This window comes from Microcaecilia unicolor, chromosome 2, assembly GCF_901765095.1.
Source record: "Microcaecilia unicolor chromosome 2, aMicUni1.1, whole genome shotgun sequence".
In the NCBI taxonomy this organism is placed as follows: domain Eukaryota; kingdom Metazoa; phylum Chordata; class Amphibia; order Gymnophiona; family Siphonopidae; genus Microcaecilia; species Microcaecilia unicolor.
In genome coordinates, this window is record NC_044032.1 from 604,182,335 (window position 1) to 604,202,556 (window position 20,222).

The window sequence follows — 20,222 nt, forward strand, 5'->3', positions numbered from 1 at the left end:
TCTTTCTCCCTGCAGCAGTGCACAGGACTCTGCTGGGCTGCCTTTGTTTCTTCTTTTTCTTTCTCTGCACACCTCCATCTTTAGCCACCAGAGCACCTGGCTCTGCTTCCCCCATTCTCAGACAGCCCTATTACAAGGCTTCTCTCTTCCTCTGAGCAAACATCCTATCCTTTCTTTCTCTCTCCAAACACACACCCAGAAACAGCCTTGCACCCGTTACCTGTCCTGCTGTGAGCACATACATATCTGCAAAAATATAATATACTTTACATATCCAAACTCGTGTGGATTGTGTATTCTTTGAGAACCCACTGCCTCTACGAACTGGACCTGGGACCAACCCTAGACAATGATTGCTGACATGTGGGCCTAAGTCTTCAGTTGTCATAAAACATGAGAGCTACAGTTATCAGAAGTCTAGTCTTTAAGGACTATGCAACAATACTGTTAAAACAATTACATTGCGGCTAGCAGAATACCATTTGCAATTCAAAGTGCTGGTTTGAATTTTTACGACACGGAAAGGTATTGGTTGGATATATGTACAACAAAAAAAAACGTTATATGGGAAAATTAAGTTCTTACCTTGGTAATTTTCTTTCCTTTAGTCATAGCAGATGAAGACATTAACTGATGGGTTGTATCCGCCTACCAGCTGGTGGAGGTAGAGAACACTGAAAAGACACAGTGACCCTGGACGGCTAGCTCCTCCTGCCTTCAGTATATGAAACTTCCAAAGCAGAGTGAATAAGAACGCCAACATAACATAAACATTCCTCACAGTGAACAAACGCCCTAGAACCGGAGCAATAACCAAAGAAGGGATGATCTCAACCTCCTGCAATAGAACAGCATGTAGAAACTGTGAGAACTTGTCTTCAGCTCTTCCCGAGGAGCTACAATATCTGCATGAAAGATCTGAACAAAAAACAAAGTCAGACAGGGAGGGATCATGGATTCATCTGCTGTGACTAAAGGAAAGAAAATTACCAAGGTAAGAACCTAATTTTCCCTTCCTTGTCATCAACAGCAGATGAATCCATTAACTGATGGGATGTACAAAAGCACTCCCTACGTAGGGTAGGAACAGGCAACTCCACGAGCAAGTACTTGCGCCCCAAAATGCGCATCCTGCTTTGCTGCAACATCCAGCCTGTAATGACGTACAAACGAGAGCTGAGAAGCCCAAGTAGCCGCACTACAGATCTCTTGAAGAGAGAGTGCACCCGTCTCAGCCCATGAGGAGGAAATCACTCTCATGGAATGCGCTTTAAACGCTTCAGGAGGAGACCGTCCTGAAAGCAGATACGCAGAAAAAATGACTTCCCTGGGCCAACAGGCTATAGTGGCCTTAGACGCCGGACCCACGCGTCGAGGACCTGTCAACAATACAAAAAGGTGATCAGAAGTCCTGAAGTCATTTGGCATCTGTAGATACTGCAACAGAGCCCTGAGGACATCCAAAAGATGTAATTGCCCAAAGGAATACGGGAAATCTTCCCTAGAAAAGGAAGGAAGAAAAATGGGCAGGTTCAGGTGAAACACTGAAACCCACTTTAGGCAGAAAGGAAGGCACCGTATGTACCATTACTCTGGACTCCGAGAATTGTAGAAAAGGATCCCGTCAGGAAAGTGCCTGAAGCTCAGAAACGCAGGGAGCTGATGTCATGGCCACCAAAAAGACTGTCTTGAGAGTCACATCCTTCTCCGAAGCTCGCATAAACGGCTCAAAAGGTGAACGCTGGAGAGCCTTCAACACCAGCCCAAGGTTCCAGGCCGGACAAGACTGAATTGGAAGGCGGAGCCGCAGCACCCCTCTGAGAAATCGGGTAATGTCCGGGTGAGCAGTAAGGGACAAGCCAGAGACTTTCCCTTGGTAGCATGCCAATGCTGCTACTTGAATCCGCAGGGAATTGAAAGCCAGGCCCTTTTGTAAGCCATCCTGCAAAAAGTCCAGCACCGGCGAGACAGCAGCCCGCGTGGGTGTGATCGCCTCTGAAACACACCACGCCTCAAACTTGCGCCAGATCCGAGCATAAGCTGCAGAGGTGGACCGCTTGCGGGCCTGCAAGAGTGGAAATGACCTTGCTAGAGTAGCCCTTATCTCTCAATTGCGCCCTCTCAAGAGCCCGTAACACCAAATTGGCAGGGATCCTCCACAGACACCGGACCTTGAACCAACTGGTTCGGCACCAGAGGCAAAGGGAATGGAGCCTCCACCAGCATCCGACGGAGATCCGCATACCACGGGCAACTTGGTCAGTCCGGAGCGATAAGAATCACCAATCCCCACTGAAGTCGAATCTGAAGGAGGACTCACCCCATCAAGGGCCAAGGAGAAAACACATACAGGAAGCCCGAGGGCCAGGGTTGAGCCAGTGCATCCAACCCCGCCAAGTGAGGATCACTCCTTCTGCTGAAAAAGCGAGGGACTTTGGCGTTTGCACTTGACGCCATTAGATCCATTCCAGGTGTCCCCCATTTGGCACAAATCTGAAGAAAAACTTCTTCTGCCAGTTCCCATTCTGCCGGGTCGATTTGATGTCTGCTGAGGTAATCGGCTTGCACGTTGCTCTGACCTGCTATGTGAGCTGTCGACAGCAGATGCAAGTGGAGCTCGGCCTAGTAGAAAATCTGATCGGCCTCCGCAGCCAGGGCCCTGCACTGAGTGCCGCCCTGGCAATTGATGTAGGCCACCATTGTCGTATTGTCTGACAGAACACGGACAGGAAGGCCCTCCAGAGTCTTGTGGAAGGCCAGAAGAGCCTGGAATATCGCTCTCAGTTCCAAGCGATTGATGGACCACCCCGCTTCCATGGGTGTCCACAGACCCTGGGCATAGCTTCCCTGGCAATGAGCTCCCCAGCCCGAAAGGCTGGCATCGATTATAACCAAGCACCAAGAAGGAAGCGCGAGCGGCATTCCCTGGCTCAGCATCCTGTCGGAGAGCCACCAATCCATAGTGTGCCAGACCGCAGGGAGCCACGTAAGTCTGCGTTGGTATTCCTGGGAAATCGGAGACCATTGCTGGAGCAGAGCAATCTGCAGCGGCTTCATATGAGCTCTCACCCAGGGAACCACCTCCATGGTGGCCGTCATCGACCCCAGCAGCTGGACCACGTCCCACGCTCGCGGGCGAGGCATCCACAGGAGCAGACGGACCTGATTTTGAAGCTTGCACCGCCTTTGGTCGGGGAGAAAGATAAACCCCGAGGCCATGTCGAACCGGACCCCCAAATACTCGAGAGACTGAGAGGGGGTCAGGTGACTTTTGGGCAAATTGATCACCCAGCCCAGAGTCTGAAGAACCGTTATAATTCTGGTCGTGGCGAGTCGGCTCTCGTCTGCCGAATCCACCCTGATGAGCCAGCCATTGAGATAAGGGTGAACTCTGATACCTCTCGCCTGAGAAAAGCAGCGCTCACCACCATCACCTTGGTAAAGGTACAGGGAGCTGTGGCTAGGTCGAAAGGCAAGGCCCGAAACTGGAAATATTAGCCCAAAACCGCAAACCGGAGAAACCACTGATGCGGAGGCCAAATAGGTATGTGCAAATATGCTTCTTTTAGGTCCAGAGACGTGAGAAACTCTCCTGGCTGTACCGCCGCAATGACGGAACGAAGGGTTTCCGTGCAAAAGTGACAAACTCTAAGGACCTCGTTGTCTCTTCGTAAGTCGAGGATCAGTCTGAAAAAACCGCCTTTTCGAGGCACAACAAAATAGGAGTAGCGGCTGCAGCCGCGTTCGGCAGGAGGCACCGGAACCACCGCTCCGAGGTGCAGCAAGACTTGCAAGGTCTCCTCTAGTGCCACCCGTTTGATGGCAGTGCCGCATCGGGACTCCAAAAGGTGTCTCTCACCAGGGCACAGAATTCCAATCGGTAACCTTCTCTGATCAGGTCCAGGACCCACTGATCCGACAAAATCTTGGTCCAGTCCTCGAGAAAGAGGGAAAGACGACCTCCTACTGCAGGAATTGACGAGTGGACCGGCGTCCCATCATTGTGGAGGACGCCCCTGAACTCCTGGCCTTGAACCAGCCCTTGCGGAACGTTTGTCCGAGCGAAAGGAGTTCCTCTGCTGAAAACGGGCACGTTCAGAAAACCCAGCAGAGCGCCCGGGGCAATACCTGCGAGCTTCGCGGAAACGTGGCCTGAAAGAGGAGGGAAAAACAGGACTTTTGGAAAGCGGACTCGGCCTATCCTCAAGTAACCGCTGGGACTTAGAGTCCCCTAGGTCTTTAACAATCTTCTACAATTCCTCACCAAATAGCAGAACACCCCAAAAGGGTAACCTCACTAGCCTTTGTTTAGAGGCCATGTCAGCCACCCAATGCCGCAGCAAAAGAAGGCGGCGGGCCGAAACCGCCACAGACATCTGTTTAGCCAAAGCTCTGACCAGATCATAAAGGGCATCAGCCAAGAAGTACAGGGCAGACTCCATACGCGGGCCAACCTCAGCGAGGGACCAAGCACCATCCACGGGCTGATCAACCGCCTGCTGTAACCAAGAAAGATATGACCGGGCTGCATAGGAACTGCAAATAGCCGCCCTTAAGGAAAGGCCCAAGATTTCAAAGGACCGCTTCAACACGGATTCCAGCTGCCGGTCCTGCATATCTTTCAAGCGACCCCTCCCTCTACTGGAAGAGTGGACTTTTTAGTCACAGCCGTGACCAACGCATCCACTTTAGGCAACCCCAAAGGGGCCAAGTGATCCTCACTCAGAGGGTAAAGCTGACCCAAAGCCCTGGCCACTTTCAAAGGCTCATCGGGGTCAGACCATTGAGCAGAAATAAGCTCTTGGATGGAGTCATGCACAGGAAAGGCCCGAGTAGGCTTCTTAGTACTCGCCATCCTAAGATTAAGAGAGGAGGCATTGCCCTTGGCAGGATCATCAATCAAGAGGGCCTTCCTCTTATTCCTTTTCCTCCTTTCCTGAAGTTACTATTGAGGAAACTACACTTCTCCTTTCTTCCTCAAAATGTACCACCTGTTCCTCTGATCCCATTCCCACCCACCTTCTTAATGCCATCTCACCTGCTCTTATTCCTTTTACCTGTCACATTCTCAACCTCTCACTTTCCACTGCAACTGTCCCTACTGCCTTTAAACATGCTGTGGTCACACCTCTCCTTAAGAAGCCTTCACTCGACCCATCTCCCTCCTCCCTTTTCTCTCCAAATTACTTGAGCGTGCTGTTCACCACTGCTGCCTTGATTTTCTCTCCTCACATGCTATTCTTGACCCACTACAATCTGGTTTTCGCCCTCTCCACTCAACCGAAACTGCACTTACTAAAGTCTCAAATGACCTATTACTGGCTAAATCCAGAGGTCTCTATTACAGCTCATCCTTCTTGATCTTTCCGCTGCTTTTGACACTGTCGATCACAGCATACTCCTCGATATCCTGTCCTCACTTGGATTCCAGGGCTCTGTCCTTTCCTGGTTCTCTTCCTACCTCTCCCTCCGCACCTTTAGTGTTCACTCTGGTGGATACTCTTCTACTTCTATCCCTCTGCCTGTCGGCGTACCTCAGGGTTCTGTTCTTGGTCCCCTCCTCTTTTCTATTTACACTTCTTCCCTTGGTTCATTAATCTCATCCCATGGCTTTTCCTACCATCTCTATGCTGACGACTCCCAAATCTACCTTTCTACCCCTGATATCTCACCTTGCATCCAAACCAAAGTTTCAGCGTGCTTGCCTGACATTGCTGTCCGGATGTCAACGCCACCTGAAATTAAACGTGACCAAAACCGAGCTTCTCATTTTTCCCCCCAAACCCACCTCCCCACTTCCCCTGTTTTCTATTTCTGTTGATGGCTCTCTCATTCTCCCTGTCTCCTCAGCTCGAAACCTTGGGGTCATCTTTGACTCTTCTCTCTCCTTCTCTGCTCTTATCCAGCAGATCGCCAAGACCTGTCGTTTCTTTCTTTACAAGATCCGTAAAATCCGCCCCTTTCTTTCCGAGCACTCTACCAAAACCCTCATCCACACCCTTGTCACCTCTCGCTTAGACTACTGTAATCTGCTTCTTGCTGGCCTCCCACTTAAGTCACCTCTCCCCTCTCCAATCGGTTCAAAACTCTGCTGCCCGTCTCGTCTTCTGCCATGGTCGCTTTACTCATACTACCCTTCTCCTCAAGTCGCTTCACTGGCTCCCTATCCGTTTTCGCATCCTGTTCAAACTTCTTCTACTAACCTATAAATGTACTCACTCTGCTGCTCCCCAGTATCTCTCCACACTCGTCCTTCCCTACATCCCTTCCCGTGCACTCCGCTCCATGGATAAATCTTTCTTATCTGTTCCCTTCTCCACTACTGCCAACTCCAGACTTCGCGCCTTCTGTCTCGCTGCACCCTACGCCTGGAATAAACTTCCTGAGCCCCTACGTCTTGCCCCATCCTTGGCCACCTTTAAATCTAGACTGAAAGCCCACCTCTTTAACATTGCTTTTGACTCGTAACCACTCGCCTCCACCTACCCTCCTCTCCTCCTTCCTGTACACATTAATTGATTTACTTTATTTTTTGTCTATTAGATTGTAAGCTCTTTGAGCAGGGACTGTCTTTCTTCTATGTTTGTGCAGCGCTGCGTAGGCCTTGTAGCGCTATAGAAATGCTAAATAGTAGTAGTAGTAGTCAGTCATGAGAGTTGGCAGCTCATCGCGGTGGAAAATCCGAACCGCACTGGGATCATCCGAATCCAGTGGCAAACAGGCACCCTCATCTGGATCATCTGTCCATGAGGGCCTACCAGATCCCTCAGACTGCCCACAGCCTGACCACGGGGAGGAAAAAGGAGGTGCGCCACTTTCAGACGGGGAATTTACCCGTCTACGTTTAGCGTCCTTCCAACGCTCGGGGGAAGAAATAACCTCTCTAGCCAGCCCCGGGGCATCAACGCCCGGAGGGGATCCAGAATGCAACGCAGTGTCAGACACCTGCGGCAGACCTCTTTTCAGCATGAAGGCTTTATGCATTAAAAGCACAAACTCAGGGGAGAAAAACTCACCCTTACCCTCCGCATCCGAATTAGGAGAAACGGATGTTGGAGCTCCTCTGGCAGCCTCTAAACGAGGCGTCCCCCTACACTCAGACTCCTCCGCAACCACGAGGGTCGAGACATGCGGTGCTTCCAAAATGGTGCCCGCTGCCAGCTCCATCGAGCAGGAAGAATCATTGCTCGGCATGCTCATACTAGCGCGAGCGTCTAAGGAGCACGTTTTGCACAACCCCGCTGATCTGCGCCTACCATAACGGGAGAAGCGCTTAATTCCCTCAGCAGCCATCGCCCGACTGGACGGAAATATAGCAATAAAATGGCGGCTTCGCACCAAAACTTACCCCGTTCGGAACGGCGTCCACAGGACCTCCCCGGAGGAGCTGGCCACCACTCTCGCCTCAGAAAACCAAGTCAACGAGCTCCGGTCAAGCTGCACAGAGCCAGAATCTCTGGAAAAAGCCTCAGAACAGCCACGCAGTAAAAGCGCTCTTTTTTTTTTTTTTTTTAACGCTGTGAGGAAAGTTGGAGGCAGGCAGCAACAGAGAGACTCCGGGAGGAATGGGTAAAGCAGGGAAAGGGCGAACCTATATGCCTTTAAAGTGGGCACCACCAGCCACAACACCCCTGGCTGAACTGGCAAAGCACAGGAGCCACCCCAAGCAGAAATCCAGGGGCTGATCAAGCTACGTCCACACCTGCTGGGAGGCGGATACAACCCATCAGTTAATGGATTCATCTGCTGATGATGACAAGGAAACACAACGCATGAAAACAAATACACAGAAAATACAAATATGCAATAAGACAGGCCAAAAGGTACTACTACAAAACCAAAATAGGACCGGATTATAAAGACATGAAGAAACTGTTTCAACTCGTAAATAAACTATTAGACACCACTCCAATCACCACAACCAAAACAGACATCCCATCCGCAAACTTGCTAATTACTTTAATGAAAAAATAACAATATTACGCAGTACACTTCCTCAGCACACCACCAACATGAAAAACTTCATTGATGGTCTGGACATAACTCCTGATGAATGCCCAGTTGACCGTACCTGGACAACATTTACTCCCCTCACCATTGAATCAGTTACACAAGCAATTCATAAGGTTTGCCAACACCCACTGTAAACTGGATACCTACCCCAATTATCTACTTAAATCCACCCCTGACCGCTACATAGCAGATCTCACATCCCACCTAAACTTCATGCTACAAGGTCACTTCCCTGAGGAATATGGTAACATCCTTTTCACCCCATTACCAAAAGACACCATGAAAAACACAAATGAACTCACCAACTACCGCCCAGTTGCATCCATCCCACTAGTAGTCAAACTGATGGACAGCTTGGTGCCCAAACAGCTTACCGATTACATGGACAAATTCTCAATACTACAAGACTCACAATCAGAATTCCGTTCCCACCATAGTACTAAAACTGTTCTAGTTACTCTTCTGGCCAAATTCAAGCAGGAAATAGCTACAGGTAAAAGCATACTTCTCCTCCAATTCGACATGTCAAGCGCATTCGACATGGTAAACCACAATATACTAATAAGACTCCTCGCCCACTTCGGGATTGATAGTAATATACTCAATTGGATCAAGAGGTTTCTAACCTCCAGAACATACCAAGTTAAATCAAATACAAACATATCATCACCGTGGAAAGCAGTCTGCAGTGTACCTCAAGGATCACCACTGTCACCAACACTCTTCAACATATTGATGATCCCACTGGCAAAGTCCTTATCCAATCAAGGCCTCAATCCGTTCATCTATGCAGACAATGTTACAATCTACATTCCCTTCAGACATGACCTGTCAGAAATAACCAACGAAATCAAAGCAGGTCTCGACACCATGGACTCATGGGCTAACTCATTCCAATTGAAACTGAACACTGAAAAAACATATTGCCTCATCCTCTCATCTAAACACAAGAATAAACCCACAACCATAACCACCCCAGAACACACCCTCCCTATCTCAGACAGCCTCAAAATACTAGGCATCACAATCGACCAAAACCTCACTCATGAGAGTGTCACGCTTCTCATGGTAACTCGGGGTTAGTGAGCCCTTGGGCCACTGCCGAAGGGCAACAGCGGCAGGAGGAATCACCCAAACACAGACAAGGCAGAACAGACGTACCAGCAACTTCAGGACTGGAACTACCAGGCGAGGACTGCAGCCGAGGCAACGCAAGCTGGAGCAAGCAGGACAGGAATTCAGACCAAACTTCACCTGCACTTAACCGCCGTTCCTCAGGAGTTGAGCCCCTGAGTGCAGGCGGCCGACAGGACTTACTGGACAGGGCAAGAAGGCAGAACTGCAGGAACAGCAGCCGGCTGGCCAACAGCAGGTACTTCCAGAAAACACACCAGGGTTCCAGGCAGGCAGCAAGCAGCAGATAAATCCAGAAAACAAGCCAGGTCTGGGCGGGCAGCAGACAGAAGAATAAACCAGGAGACAAGCAGGGTCAAAGCCGCAATCAGGAAATAGCACAGCAGCACTGCAACAAACTCTCACCAAAGGAAACTCCTCTGAGGACCTCTGTTGCAAGGCAAACTAGAGACTTTCCCAGGTGGTTAATAAAGGCAGCATACAAGGGAGTTCACCAGGTACGGGTACTGCTTAGTTCTAAAAAACTCCCAAAACAATCTGGAAGGCTGGAAGATCCGGACCGGACCAGCATATCTTCTGGAACATGGGAAACGGTAAGCCATCAGTTCAAAGCACCCACCAGGTCTAACCACCGGGGGAGCGAGGTGACTGAGAGCAAGGAACCTGGGCACCACCGTGACAGGGAGCCACATAAACTCCGTAACAAAGAAAATGTTCTACTCAATGTGGAAACTCAAACGCGTAAAACCTTTCTTCCTGAGGGAAATATTTTGAAACCTAATACAATCAATGTTTCTAAGCCATGCAGATTATTGCAACGGAATCTATGCGGGATGTAAAGAACAACTCACAAAAAAACTCCAGACCGCCCAAAACATAGCGGCCAGGCTGATATTTGGTAAAACACGTTTCGAAAGTGCCAAATCCCTCCGAGAAAAGCTACACTGGCTTCCAATCAAAGAACTGATCACCTTCAAGATCTGCACCCTTGTCCACAAAATTATCTACGGTGTAGTCCCAGGATACATGATAGATCTCATAGACCTACCAACCAGAAACAGATTCAGATCATACTTAAACCTTCACTACCCAACTAGTAAAGGACTCAAATACAAAACAACCTATGCATCAAGATTCTCCTATATAAGCACACAAATATGGAACGCACTCCCAAAAGCTATGAAAACAATCCACGACCACCTAAACTTCAGAAAAATCACTAAAAACCAACCTCTTCAAAATGGCCTACACTACAGATCCAAAGTACATCCCCACACCCAGCCACACAACTAAACCAAAGACCGTACTGGACAATATACAACCTCCCTCCTTTCGACCTTAACGGAGCTTGGAATACATCTACCTTATTCGAACACAACATAACCTTGTATCTGTTCTCTACTGGATTTGGCAAACGCCTTATGGTACTGTGTAAGCCACACTGAGCCTGCAAATAGGTGGGAAAATGTGGGGTACAAATGCAACAAATAAATAAAAATAAAAAAATGTAGCATTTGGTAAGAGTAAATTGGAGGATACATTCAAAACTTACTGTGGCTCCCGCAACCACCCAAGTCGCAGTTGGACAAAAGAAATTATAAAATGTATTCACTAAATCATAATTTAGAATTTCCTCATTTCTTATGGGTCTGATATTGAGCAGGCTAGCCTGCATAAAGTTGAATAGAGATTCTTATCAGTTTGAGAGGCCCCTAATAATTTCAACAGTGTTACTAGCACTAAATATCTATGGGGCTTATTTTTTTTTAGACAGTCTACTCCACGCAACCTGAATTGGTTGCATTTAAAACCGAAATACATCTAAACCAACATATTAGCATATTTTCAGATGATAAAAAAAGCGAACTAAACTCTTATTCAGTACCAAGTCAAAGATGATAAACCCAACCCAAGTGAGAGTTCTTTAAAGTCCCAAAGTAGCTCTCAAGGTCCTTTCTAAAGTCACACTGATGTTGACAGTTTCCCCTTGGGTTGTGCTCCTCTTGCCCTCTGGTGGCCAGAACCGGTGGCTGCCACAGACTTTCCAGACTCTTTTCATTCCGATCCAGATATTTTTGCCTTCCAGTCTTGTTTGGAAGTTTGGCAGCTAGCCTACCCGTAGCTGCCTTGTGATTGCTGCAGCTGAGCTCAGCTGTGATGGGCTTATTAGCCACCTGGGAACTTTCTGCCTTTGCAACGTTTTGCTTTAGGTCCAGGTTAGTGTTGGTGCAGTGTGCGCTTTTGAATTATGTGTTTAGCTTTCCTGCTTTTTCATTGTGGCTCCCCTGCTTTCCCTTTTGGTGCTGTCAGAAGCACTTCTGTTTTGCTGTTAGAAGTACTTCTGTTAGTGGAGTGCTTAGGAGCACCTTTGTTAGTTTAGTGCTGTGGAGCACTGCTGTAGCTTGGTGCTTAGGAGCACCTTTGTTAGTTTATGTGTTTAGCTTCCCTACTTTCTCCTTGTGGCTCACCTGCTTCCCCTTGGTTAGTGTAGTGCTCAGGAGCACCCCTGTTGGTTTGGTGCTCAGGAGCACCCCTGTTGGTTTGGTGCTCAGGAGCACCCCTGTTGGTTTGGCGCTCAGGAGCACTTCTGTTAGTATAGCGCTTAGGAGCACCCCTGTTAGTTTAGTGCTATGGAGCACTGCTGTAGCTTGGTGCTTAGGAGTACCCCTGTTAGTTTGGTGCTTAGCCAGTCTTCTGTTAATATAGTGCTTAGGAGCACTTCTGTTAGTGTCGTGCTTAGGTATTCTTTTGTTAATATAGTGCTTAGGAGCACTTCTGTTAGTGTCGTGCTTAGGTATTCTTTTGTTAGTTTGGTGCTTAGGAGCACCTCTGCCAGTTTAGCGCTGTGGAGCACTTCTGTGGTTAGGGGCAATTCAGTCTGGTCACGCTATAGGAACACTTCTGGGCTGCTGGGTTTCCCTGCCTTTCCTTTTGGTGCTTGGGAGCACTTCCATCTTGTCTTGGCCCTGTGGTCCTGGTTCTGTCAAGCTTGTTCTAGTATCCCAGCCCCTGTGTTATCCTGCATCCGGTAAGTCCTGCCAGCCGCTTGAACCCAGGGGCTCAACTCCTGGGGGGCAGTGGCTAAGTGCAGGTGAAGCACAGCGCTGCATAACCCTAGTAGCGCTTTAGAAATGTCAAGTAGTAGTAGTAGTAAGCAGTGCGAACCAGTCCGGTGTACTCCAGTCCAGTGCAAACCGGTCCGGTGTACTCCAGTCCAGTGTGTTCCGGTCCGGTGTGTTCCAGTCCAGTGCGAACCAGTCCGGTGTACTCTGGTCCAGTATGGACCAGTTCGGTGTCCTCCGATCCAGGGGGTTCCAGTCATTGTGTTCCGGCTCGCTGGGCGGTGCCTGCAGTCCTTGCCTGTGCCGGTGTGCTAGCCCAGTGTTGGTTGGTGGGCTTTGCCTGCTACTGTCGCTCCTCGTCAGCAGCCCAAGGGCTCACGTTTGCTCCAGAGCCCATCCCCGCAGGTTCTGAACCTGGGAACCTGACATATGGCCATACAATTCATCTTTTCATTCTCATTTTTACATTGGGAACTGCTGGATATCTGCTTGGCTAAGTGGATACATAGTTTAATTTTTAACTAAGAGTTTGACATTATACACTGCTAGAGAAATGAGGTTTAACTTTCATATCAAAATGTTTCTTGTTGAAAGTAAATTTCAAATACTCAATTCTGTGTACCAAATTACAGTCTTTGAAATTGTGCCTAGCTATTTTGCATATAAATAATAGTAAATGGAATGCTAATCTAATTTTGTTTCATTGCCTTGGGGTTACCAGTGAATGTGTGAAATAGTGAAATTAGTATATGGCATACGAGTTCAAAGACTGTCCTGCAATGACTATGCAGACTCTCTGAATAGACAAGAGGAGTATTTCTCAGGATACAATGTTAGTAGAACTAACATTAGCAACTGTCAGAAAAAGCAACAGTTCAAAATTTTCAGCAAGAGAAGTATTAGAAGAAAAAAAACAGGGTGTAAAAAAACATTTATAGAACACCAATTAAGCTAAGAAGATTTAACAAAGAACATAAGGGATGATGGCAGAAAGAGAGCATATGGTGTGTATTGCCTGCCCACCCATACCAACTGCTCAGCTTTACTGTACTCTCTCTTCTACTCTCTCAGACGTCCTTTGTATATGTCCCATACTTTCCTCAGTTCTGAACCTGTGTCCACCACAAGGCTGTGGACAAAATATTTGCTTAGATTAGTCCTAAGTCTACCCCACTTCACCTTCATCCTATTCCAGAGCCTACTTTCCACTGAAAGCAGCCTCCCTCCCATGCATTTGTACAATGGAGGTATTTAAATGTCGCATCATCAATCTCCCCGATACAACTTTTCTACTAACATATATTTTTAGATCTTAAATTTGTTCCTTATGATTTATGGAGAAGAGTGCTGACCATTTTAGAAGACATCCTTTGGCAAACTCCATCTGGTTTATGTCCTTCTGAAGGTTCCGTTTCCAAAACTGTACATAGTATATGACAAATAAAACTGCATTAGACCCTTATACAGAGACAATATCAAATCTGTTTTCCTGCTGGTGACGTATCTACCTGTTTGGCCACCACAAAATTATCAAATAAAGGTGACACCTAAATCCCACTCTGGTTCTGTGCATAGAATGAAGAGAAACAAAAAGGAAGGACCAATCTCCAAGGTCAGAAAGCAGCAGCCAAACAGCAGAGATGATGAAGTAACAGTGTGTAGAATGTCCTCCCCCCCCCACCCCCCCAGCTTGGGTTTTTGCAGCCTAAATGCTTAACTTGTACTTTTTAGTACTAAATCTTAGCTGCCAAACTATACCAGGGCTTCTCAAATCACCCCACAACCAACTGTGTTGGTGGGCCATTGGCCTGCAGGCTGGTCAAGCAAAATTTATAAACAAGTTTTCACATGGCATTACCACTGCTTCAATCAGTGGCAGGATGATCAGCAAATTATATTCTGTGTTCTGATCACCCAGATCCTCGCAAACCAGATTAAGGAGGACAGAAAATCATTTGGTATCCATTCTCAGGGGAATTTACTTGAGGTGCTCCTTCTCCCTATAGTGCATCCGCAAACTGTGCTTCCCATATCTGGGATCTCAAAATATTAGTAACAGCACTACAATAGGGATGCATATTTGTCCTAACAAAAATTAACAGTATGGGTCCAAATGCCTCTCAGCTATTTGCCTCATGTTGAGAAAGAGAATGACAAAACTATTTAATATCTAACCCAGTCTGAGTGACCCCTGAGATCTAGAAACCACTGAAGCAATTATGGATGCTAAAAATCATGCAGCAGTAGCTATGCTAGCAAGATTGCTTTGACTACACAAAACCACCTACTAACATTATCATTTTGTTAACACAAGTATGGTTATTAATCTTAATTTACTTCTAATGAAACTACATAAAAAATGTGAAAGAAGAGAGAGAAATATTAATGTTTTTTATGCCAGCTACCACAGATCTAATTATCTAAAAATGTTTTTGGCTGGTTTCTTGAACATTCAAGGAATCTAAAGGCAGGAAAGCATTAGTAAAGTCAGGACTAACAACATTGACTATTAGGAAATATATAGATGATATTTACTGGGTCATTTAAGGGACTTACAACCTATGCTATGATACGGAGAAAATAAAACTATAGATTCAGGCAGCTTTTAAATTCACCATCATGAGGTAATCTGCCTAGAGTAACCACTACAGAAGTGCAATAGGGCGTAAATTTTCAGTTTCTTTGTCCATTTTTCCTGATAGTCTGCTGTTTCCCTAATCACCAATGGTTAAAACCATTTTTCCTGATATTCTGCTGTTTCCCTAATCACCAATGGTTAAAACCAACATTCAATGCTTATGGGGAGGCCAAATGGTTTAAGGATGGGGTGACCAACCTCGGCCCACGCCCAATTGGGTATTCAGGCTTTCCACAATGAAATATGCATCTATTTACTACAATGGAGGCAGTACATGCAAACAGATCTCTTAGAACATAAGAGTAGCCATACTGGGTCTGACCAATGGTCCATCTAGCCCAGTATCCTGTTTTCCAAACAGTGGCCAAGCTAGGTCACAAGTACCTGGCAGAAATCCAAATCGTGGCAACACTCCATACTACAAATCCCAGGGCAAGCAGTTGCTTCCCATGTCTGTCTCAAAAGCAGACTATGGACTTTCCCTCCAGGAATTTGTCCAAACCTTTTTTAAACCCAGATACGCTAACCACTGCTACCACCTCCTCTGGCAAAGAGTTCCAGAGCTTAACTGTTAGTTGAGTGAAAAAATATTTCCTCCTATTTGTGGAAATCCTGAAAACCCAACTGGGTTGCAGCCCTCGAGGACCGAGGTTGGACACCCTTGGTTTAGGCAATGACAAGTTTTGGGAAATATGAAGGTTACTACAAAAATTAATGAGTCGGGAGGTTGTACCGCCTGTCACTTATGCAGAGGGAGTGAGGTGCGAACAGGGTATGATACATACCTGTAGCAGTTGTTCTCCGAGGACAGCAGGCTGATTGTTCTCACGACTGGGTTGACGTCCGCGGCAGCCCCCACCAACCGGAAGAAGCTTCGCGGGACGGTCGGCACGCAGGCCACGCCCACCGCGCATGCGCGGCCGCCTTCCCGCCCGTGCGCGACCGCTCCCGCCAGTTGAATGACAAGCAATAAAATATGAAACACACAACTCCAAAGGGGAGGAGGGAGGGTAGGTGAGAACAATCAGCCTGCTGTCCTCGGAGAACAACTGCTACAGGTATGTATCATACCCTTTCTCCGAGGACAAGCAGGCTGCTTGTTCTCACGACTGGGGTATCCCTAGCTCTCAGGCTCACTCAAAACAATAACCCAGGTCAATTGAACCTCGCAACGGCGAGGGTACAACAGAAATTGACCTACGAAGAACAACTAACTGAGAGTGCAGCCTGACCAGAATAAATTCGGGTCCTGGAGGGTGGAGTTGGATTTACACCCCAAACAGATTCTGCAACACCGACTGCCCGAACCGACTGTCGCGTCGGGTATCCTGCTGGAGGCAGTAATGAGATGTGAATGTGTGGACAGATGACCACGTCGCAGCCTTGCAGATCTCTTCAATAGTGGCTGACTTCAAGTGGGCCACCGACGCTGCCATGGCTCTGACACTATGAGCCGTGACATGACCCTCAAGAGCCAGCCCAGCCTGGGCGTAAGTGAAGGAAATGCAATCTGCTAGCCAATTGGAGATGGTGCGTTTCCCGACAGCGACCCCTAGCCTGTTAGGGTCGAAAGAAACAAACAATTGGGCGGACTGTCTGTGGGGCTGTGTCCGCTCCAAGTAGAAGGCCAATGCTCTCTTGCAGTCCAATGTGTGCAACTGACGTTCAGCAGGGCGGGTATGCGGCCTGGGGAAGAATGTTGGCAAGACAATTGACTGGTTAAGATGGAACTCCGACACCACCTTCGGCAGGAACTTTGGGTGAGTGCGGAGCACTACTCTGTTGTGATGAAATTTGGTATATGGAGCATGAGCTACTAGGGCTTGAAGCTCACTGACCCTACGAGCTGAAGTAACTGCCACCAAGAAAATGACCTTCCAGGTCAAGTACTTCAGATGGCAGGTATTCAGTGGCTCAAAAGGAGGTTTCATCAGCTGGGTGAGGACGACGTTGAGATCCCATGACACAGTAGGAGGCTTGATAGGGGGCTTTGACAAAAGCAAGCCTCTCATGAATCGAACGACTAAAGGCTCTCCAGAGATGGCTTTACCTTCCACACGATAATGGTAAGCACTAATCGCACTAAGGTGATTCCTTACTGAGTTGGTCTTGAAGCCAGACTCTGATAAATGCAGAAGGTATTCAAGCAGGTTCTGTGCAGGGCAAGAACGAGGTTCTAGGGCCTTGCTCTCACACCAAACGACAAACCTCCTCCACTTGAAAAAGTAACTCTTTTTAGTGGAATCCTTCCTAGAGGCAAGCAAGACCCGGGAGACACCCTCAGACAGACCCAACGCAGCGAAGTCTACGCCCTCAACATCCAGGCCGTGAGAGCCAGGGATTGAAGGTTGGGGTGCAGCAACGCTCCGTCGTTCTGCGAAATGAGAGTCGGAAAACACTCCAATCTCCACGGTTCTTCGGAGGACAACTCCAGAAGAAGAGGGAACCAGATCTGACGGGGCCAAAAGGGCGCTATCAGAATCATGGTGCCGCGGTCTTGCTTGAGCTTCAGTAAGGTCTTCCCCACCAAAGGTATGGGAGGATAAGCATACAGGAGGCCGGTCCCCCAATGAAGGAGAAAGGCATCTGACGCTAGCCTGCCGTGTGTCTGAAGTCTGGAACAGAACAGAGGCAGCTTGTGGTTGGTCTGAGAGGCGAAAAGATCCACCGAGGGGGTGCCCCACTCTCGGAAGATCTTGCGTACCACTCTGGAATGGAGCGACCACTCGTGCGGTTGCATGACTCTGCTCAGTCTGTCGGCCAGACTGTTGTTTACGCCTGCCAGGTACGTGGCTTGGAGAAGCATGCCGAACCGACACGCCCAACGCCACATACCGACGGCTTCCTGACACAGGGGGCGAGATCCGGTGCCCCCCTGCTTGTTGACGTAATACATTGCAACCTGATTGTCTGTCCGAATTTGGATAATTTGGCAGGACAGCCGATCTCTGAAAGCCTTCAGTGCGTTCCAGATCGCTCGGAGCTCCAGGAGGTTGATCTGCAGATCCTGTTCCTGGAGGGACCACAGACCCTGGGTGTGAAGCCCATCGACATGGGCTCCCCACCCCAGGCGAGATGCATCCGTCGTCAGCACTTTCGTGGGCTGCGGAATTTGGAATGGACGTCCCAGGGTCAAATTGGTCCGTATGGTCCACCAGAGCAGTGAAGTGCGGCAACTGGTGGAGAGGCGGATGACATCCTCTAGATTCCCGGTGGCTTGGAACCACTGGGAAGCTAGGGTCCATTGAGCAGATCTCATGTGAAGACGAGCCATGGGAGTCACATGAACTGTGGAGGCCATATGACCCAGAAGTCTCAACATCTGCCGAGCTGTGATCTGCTGAGACGCTCTGGTCTGCGAAGCCAGGGCCAGGAGATTGGTGGCCCTCGCTTCGGGAAGGTAGGCCTGAGCCGTCTGGGTATTCAGCAGAGCTCCTATGAATTCCAGAGACTGGGTTGGCTGGAGATGGGACTTTGGGTAATTTATCACAAACCCCAGCAGCTCCAGAAACTGAATAGTGCACTGCATGGACCGGAGGGCTCCTGCCTCCGAGGTGTTCTTGACCAGCCAATCGTCGAGATATGGGAACACGTGCACTCCCAGCTTGCGTAGGTAGGCCGCTACCACCACGAGGCACTTTGTAAACACTCGTGGGGCAGAGGCGAGCCCAAAGGGCAGCACACAATACTGAAAGTGCCGTGCGCCCAGGCGGAATCTGAGATACTGTCTGTGAGCTGGCAGTATCGGGATGTGAGTGTATGCGTCCTTTAAATCCAGGGAACATAGCCAATCGTTTTTCTGAATCATTGGCAGAAGGGTGCCCAAGGAAAGCATCCTGAACTTTTCTTTGACCAGGAATTTGTTCAGGTCTCTCAGGTCTAGGATGGGACGCATCCCCCCTGTTTTCTTTTCCACAAGGAAGTACCTGGAATAGAATCCCTGCCCTTCCTGCCCGGGTGGTACGGGCTCGACCGCATTGGCGCTGAGAAGGGCGGAGAGTTCCTCTGCAAGTACCTGCTTGTGATGGGAGCTGAAAGACTGAGCTCCCGGAGGACAATTTGGAGGCAGGGAGGTCAAATTCAGGGCGTATCCGCACCGCACTATTTGGAGAACCCACTGGTCGGAGGTTATGAGAGGCCACCTTTGGTGAAAGAATTTTAACCTCCCTCCGACCGGCAGGTCGTCCGGTACGGACACTTGTAGGGCGGCTATGTTCCCGTGGATCCAGTCAAAAGCCCGTCCCCGGCTTTTGCTGTGGAGGCGCAGGGGGCTGCTTAGGCGCACGCTGTTGACGGGAACGAGCGCGCTGGGGCTGTCCCTGTGCCTGACGAGGCCTTCGGGCCGGCTGGTTGTACCTACGCTTCGCAAAAGAATAGGGTGCAGCCTGCCGAGCCCGGGAAAAACGCCCGCCCGCGGGGGCGGGTGCTGAAGGCGCCCGGTGGGAGAGCTTGTCGAGAGCGGTTTCCCGCTGATGCAGTTGGTCAACCATCTGCTCGACCTTCTCGCCAAAAATATTATCCCCCCGGCAAGGGACGTCAGCCAGTCTCTGCTGGGTGCGGTTGTCCAGGTCAGAGGCACGCAGCCATGAGAGCCTGCGCATCACTATACCTTGGGCCGCAGCACGAGATGCCACGTCACAGGTGTCAAAAATCCCCCTGGACAGGAACTTTCTGCACGCCTTCAGCTGCCTGACCACCTCCTGATATGGCCTGGACTGCTCCGGCGGGAGCTTCTCGACCAGGTCCGCCAGCTGTTGCACATTGGTCCGCATGTGGATGCTCATATAGAGCAGGTAAGATTGGATGCGGGTCACGAGCATGGAGGATTGGTAGGCCTTCCTCCCAAATGAGTCCAGAGTGCGAGACTCCCGCCCCGGGGGCGCCGAGGCGGTATCCCTCGAACTCCGTGCCCTCTTGAGAGCAGAATCCACGACCGCCGAGTCATGGGGCAACTGGGGCCGCATGAGCTCTGGGTCAGAGTGGATCCTGTACTGGGACTCTGCTTTCTTGGGAATGGTGGGGTTAGTTAGTGGTCGCACCCAGTTCCGAAGCAGCGTCTCCTTCAGGACATTGTGCAGCGGTACCGTGGAGGACTCTCTAGGTGGTGATGGATAGTCGAGGACCTCGAGCATCTCGGCCCTCGGCTCTTCCACAGAGACCACGGGAAAGGGAATGCTTATAGACATATCCCGCACAAAGGAGGCAAAGGAGAGACTCTCAGGAGGTGAGAGCTTCCTCTCCGGTGACGGCGTGGGGTCCGAGGGAAGGCCCGTAGACTCCTCTGAGGAGAAATATCTCGGGTCCTCCTCTTCCCCCCACGAGTCCTCATCCTCGGTATCGGACATTAGCTCATGTAGCTGAGTCCGGTACCGGGC

At 49.2% G+C, this 20,222-nt stretch overlaps 1 protein-coding gene across 7 annotated transcripts in view; it reads right to left on the bottom strand.

Moving 5' to 3' along the window:
• Positions 1-20,222, bottom strand: part of RAPGEF2 (Rap guanine nucleotide exchange factor 2) — a 638,462-nt gene that overhangs the window by 299,709 nt on the left and 318,531 nt on the right. The window contains exon 1 of one of the 7 annotated variants that reach the window (XM_030191598.1): positions 13,562-13,583. The exons of the other annotated variants lie outside the window; for them this stretch is intronic. The gene's annotated coding sequence lies outside the window, so the exon portion shown is untranslated. Of the gene's footprint in view, positions 1-13,561; positions 13,584-20,222 lie in introns of those variants that run through there. 7 annotated transcript variants of the gene reach the window in all.